This window comes from Benincasa hispida, chromosome 9 (genome assembly GCF_027475165.1).
Source record: "Benincasa hispida cultivar pf3 chromosome 9, pf3_genome.v1.1, whole genome shotgun sequence".
Classification (NCBI taxonomy): Eukaryota; Viridiplantae; Streptophyta; class Magnoliopsida; order Cucurbitales; family Cucurbitaceae; genus Benincasa; species Benincasa hispida.
The window spans coordinates 12,853,171-12,859,170 of record NC_143486.1 but is presented as its reverse complement, the minus strand read 5'-3'; positions in this window follow the sequence as shown (position 1 = coordinate 12,859,170).

Here is a 6,000-nt window from a genome sequence, read left to right as displayed (position 1 = left end):
TCGATTGTCTTATAAGAATAATAAATATAATGTACTTGAGAAACAACCCAAAGTAATTGGAGTTATAACCTTGGGGTATGTACCTAACACTAAAGAGAATTTATTGTCAAGCCTGCATATAACTACTTCTAATCCTAGAACAAACAAGCTACAATTACTAAAATGACATATAAGTATTTAAGAAACCATTTTTCTAGTTGTCCAAGAATTTAGGGGAAAAGGGGTTTGCTCTTCTTTATTACTTTCTTTTTTCCCCTCCAAAACTTGAAGGTTGAACACAGTAAAATGAATGTCAATTTACTAAATGTTTACATGGAGATCATCAATAGTCTGCAAAGTTTCGAATAAAACAACAAACTAGCATCTCTTTTTTGGACAAAAACATCTAACATTCACCATATTATTTAATGTATGGTGAAATATCTTCCAAGGTGATTAATGGTAGACAAGTAAGGAGAGGATAACCTCTTGTCATATCGAGTTTGATTGTTCTCCCTTTTCGTCATTCCTTTAGGAAGAAGCAGGATTTTTGTTCTCCTACTTGAAGCAGCAACACACAAACTTTTAATGTGAAACGGTAGCTGAAAGTAAGCATGAGTATAAGGGCACTATTCCTTTCTAAGTCTCTGAGTTGATTCAGCCATTCTCTTTACTTCCTCTAGCAAAATATAATCTACACATCATAAAGACAATGACCATATCCATTATCAGATACAACACATAATCTTAACCAAAATCAGTACTAATTGAATCATTCCAAACCAATGACATGAGTTAAGGAAGGATTTTGTAACGCCCTAGTTAAGAGGAATAGTAGAATTATAAATAGAATATTAATATGGTTATTAGGAGGGTATACTAGTAATTAGCTAAAGTTTGTTAAGGCTTTTTAGAAGGAATAGATTAAGAGGAAGGTACGAAGAATTTTGTGGGATTTCCTTTGGAAAATTTTGGAAAAGATTCTCAACCCTTTAGAATGTGCTAAAGTGTAATTTCTTTATCGAGATTGCAATATAATTCTATCTTTTAGTGTTTTTATTTATTCCTTTTGTTCTTGAGTGTTATTATTTGGAGAAATCCTAACAAATAGGTATCATAGTTGTTCTTTCTTAGATACTGTTTTATTTTATTTAGAAATAAGGGAAGAAGAACCATTGACATGGGAGTAGCTACATAAATGAATTGCTGATCGTAAATGTGAGGCAGCAAAGAGAGGAAAAACTCCATGGACATGGGAGCAAATGTAGAAATGGATAGCAGATCACAAACGTGAAAGAATAAAAAAAGAAATTCGGGAGAAGTTGCAAGAAACTCAAGGAGAAGAAAAGAAAATGATTCAAAATACATTGGAAGAGAGGGTGGATATTGCTAGAAGGGAGATTGGAAGGGAGATTTCTAAGCTTAAAGCCTTGACGGAGAAATTAGAAAACCGAGCAGTTATCAGTGGTAGTCAATAGGTATTGGTGCATGAGTAGAATGCCTAAGTATTGGGGATGATCCCTTAAACTCTCGTTGGGTCCTTTAGTTTGTAAATACAATTTTGAACAAACGCTTGTGATGTAATAATATACGGTATTTTCTTCACTTTTGTCTATGAACATTGGATGTTTTAATTGCTTTACCACAAACCAATAAACTAAGATCCCTGGTTGTCGTTTGTAACTTAAGCATGTATATGGAGACATACAAGTGGATCATGCCTTAAGTGATAACCAAAATGGTCTGTAGTATATGGATATAGGAGTGATACCTTATCCTGGTAACGCTACGAATGCGGTCTGCTTTGTAGAATAGTTACAAGTGTTGTGACTTACTACAGATGGTTTGATCCTGATCATTCATGTGGGGACATGCGAGCGGGGGCATCCTATACAAAGGAGTTTGTATAAGACCAGACCACGAAGTGTTATAGTCTTGTTATATAACGTCATTCATGATAGAAATTTCACTTCACTAGGATGACCATAGATAACATGACCTTATTCCTAAGTGAATTGAGAACACCTGCCTTTGAGGGCGGTCCTTTGATTTGCATGGGTGCGAATGGCCAGATCGCCGACTCAAACCTACCACTTTGGAAATTCATCTAATTTGGGAGTTGGGAGCTGGGAACTCAGTTACACAAGATGGAATTCACTCATTCCCCGAAGCAGGGGCAAGTAGATAGATTGTTCCCTTAAGAGCTGATTCTGGAGCTTGAACAATATGGCGCCACATACCTTCTCATGGTCCGAGAGGTGTCCACTCATAGTAGGACTATGTTGTATTGTTCATTAGAGGGATCAGTAGTACTTAAGAAGTTAGATGTAACAACAGGGGCAAAACGATAAATTGGTCTAGTTATACTTACTAGCATATGTGAAGGGTTATCGTACTGTTGATTGGTTATATCTGATGGACACAGAAATATATCTATGGTGAGAAGAGTGCAGCTGTCGGTCTTTAGTGGAATGTCTGGTAGTTAACGGATGGTGGATCCCGTGGCTAAAGAGTTTAGTCAGCTATTCACATACCGTTGGAGCTTCGAGCCAAGGTCCATAAGGTCCCTATTGTAGCTTGATGGACTAAAGTAGAGAATCAGTTTGTGGGTCAGTTTGAAGTATTCAATTGACAAGAGGGAGTTTGATTATATATGATATGATTGGACCGATCAATTATATATGATATAGTTGACATGATCTATGAGATACATTAATTGGAGGAAAATGATATAAATATGATTTATATCTAGTGGAGGAGAAAAGATTATGTTTTCCTCCTATTCCATTTTGTATCTCATTTATTTCTTATATTTCTCTCATTTTTGTCCATTTCATATCTCCTTCTCTGTTGTTCTCTAATTTTCAGGTTATTTATATCTATCAAGTATCAAATGCAAGGAGCCCGACGATATATGTTTTTATATTTTATTTTTTGTCATCTCTTGTTCTTGTATTGTTGTCCCTGTCTTTTGTGATTTAACTGTTGGGGTTTTTTTCTCTATTACTTCTTTGTTTCTTCTCAATCGCATATTTGCCCTCTTTCTATTTATACATATGGGAGTTTCAGCTTTCTTTCTGTTGTTTATCGAAAAAGTAGAATTTTAACATATTAGTTTAACCATTCGATTTGCACCTAAGCAGTTAATTACACATATTTATTTGCAATTTTTCTAATTTGATTTTTATTTATATTATGCATAAATTGGATTCTTTGATCACATTTATTGAATCAATATGTGCTTGGTGTTAAGATCATCCTTGTGTCTTTAAAGTGCTTCCACGACTTGATTGGCCGACTGGAAGTTGAAAATGAACTCAACAATTTTCAGTTGTTCTTTAGTACATGTTTTAGTTTTATCACTAAAAAAATTTATATTTTGAACACTATAAATTTTTATTTTGATGCTTAGAATTCAAAATATTTTGGTTTAATCTCAATTAGTCAAGTGACTCAACACACAAATCTGCCATTGATTTTTTTAAAAAAAATTTATTTAACAAAATCCGCCCAACATAGATATGTTCTTAATTTATTTATTTACGAGTTTTAATTTTATTGTTTGTTATTTAAAAACTAAAAATAAAATGACTATCAAATGGTTACGACAAATTTATTGAAACAACTTTGGATTGTAGCCTTGTAGGTTGTAGTTTTCTTTTTCTTATTTTTCCCAATCATTCTTTGTAGGGTCTTATTCTGTCTTTTATTTTCTTTTATTGATGAGAATCTCAAGATTTCTTTCAAATCTAGATGGTATTATTCTGTGCCTAATTCTGTCATTTTCATATGCACCAAAACTATGTACATAGTCATTAAATTTAATAGCAACATGTACCTACTTTAAACTTCTTTTTATCCACCATGTGCAATTTGATAGTATCTTCCAAAATCTGAACATATCTTTCCCTATTTAATGTTGATTTTATTATATCCAAATTTGGTAAAGTGGATTTTCCTCTTAGGATCACTAATGCCACCATGTATGAATATAACTTCTATGTAGCCTGTGTCTTAGATGTGGTTTCTCTAAAGTAGAGCAAGTTGTTAATTTTTAATCCCTATCTTTTGTTCCTATACTTCTTTTATTGTGTCTTCGAGTGAGTGTCTTCGTCGCCATAACAAAATTGTTGAACTATTCTTTAGTTATTACTTTTCGCACTACAAAAATAGCCCTCTTTATAGCATTTTTTAAAAACTAAGGCCAAAAGGGTCTATTGTAAGAATAATAGTGATGATTTTTAATTGTGTGTTTGGATATATATGGTTGTTTTTCAAAGCACAAAAGAAAACTTTTACTTTTTTGAGTTAAGTATTTTTTTAAAACTAAGATTAACTTAGTATTTGGAACAAAAACATATTAATTTCTGTATATGAAATTGATTTAGATATTTTGTTGGAATCAACCTTGAAGATAATGTATAGATCAAGCCAGTATTAAAGTTCAATAAAATAGAATAATTTATATCTTCTAAATTTTTTTTTTTAAAAAAAAATATTACCTGAAATGAAATGGAGTTAATAAAGACCCGAACGTCACAAGTATGAGTTTTGAATTTGGACTAGTATTAGTAACGCATTTAAATTTCTACTTTCCTCCTTTTTCTTAAAGAGCTTCATTAAGAATCAATCAATTTCAATGATTATTAAAGAGTTGTGCATCTATGCCAAATCTTGGGATGAATTGTGTGATTGGAAATGTGTGGGGAAAATATCGTAGATGATGTGTTTTATGAGTCATGTCCTTGTAAACGAGAACTACAAAAATATTTTTCTTATTGAAGTTCTAATGTTCTTTATTTTTAATAATCTTGGCGGTCTGTGAACAAGTAACACAAAAATCATTTATTAGTTTAGAGCAAACATAGACTTCATTCACTATAAAGAAGAAAGAAAAACTTCTTTAAAACTTGTAGGTTAGAAGTTTAAATGCAGTTGATGTTCTAGCTCACTATAGGAAAAAATGAGCAAGCAAAATTCTAGTAATCCTATTGAAGTACCAGCATCACCCATCCTAAATTTCCCACCAGTAAATTCATTTCTCACACTTCATATAACTTTCTATACATTATATTCAATATTATCATTGTTTGACATTTTTTTAAAAATATTATTGGTGAAAAAGAATGTTACAACCAATACTCCCCATATGTGTTTGCTCTTAGATTGAGTCGGCTTGGGAGAAGTAGTTGTTGAAGGAAGGTGGTCCTCCAATGATTCATCAATCCTTGTCCATCACATACTTATTGGCCCAAACATAGTTTATATGTGGGTTGATACGGTAAAAGTACCTAATTCCTTTTTATGAAATGTTGTGGGTACTAATGTTGCATGACCAATAGATAAAGTCAAACTATGGAAAAAAAATTATTTATTACTTTATGAATTAAGTATTTATTTAGTTTATTGGCTAATCTATTATGTTAGAGTTAGATCATGATGATTTATAAAAGTTATTTTTTTTATATTTTTTATAAGGTGATTGAAATGACAACAAACATTAGAGATATACACTTGTGGGAGAATTTTGGTATCACCATAATTTTAACATCTCTTTCGATTGTATCTATTTTTTGGGATTATATACGTACTCATTTTATTTGGATTAAAAATGTGCAACTTGTTCTAATAGGTAAAAACTTTGTTAGAACATACTTTTGTTGACTTTATCGAACCTTTTGGATGAATATAGTGCTTTGTTTTTTTTTTATGCTAGAAATTTGAATATTTAAGCCACATCTATAAATAAATAAATAAATATATATATATATATATATATAATTTGATTTCATAATTATATTTGAAACAAATTGTAAAATTTTAAAAAAAATAATGGCATTAAAAAGTGCTATTAAAGATCAATTATGACATTTTTTTATAACTACAAAAAATGTTATAGAAAGTTCAATAACATTAAAATTATGCAATAGAAAAGGGAGTATTTATAACTTTTTTAAAAAATTAATAAAAAGTTAGGGACTTTCAATAACATGCCTAATAATGCTATAGAAAGTTTTTTTA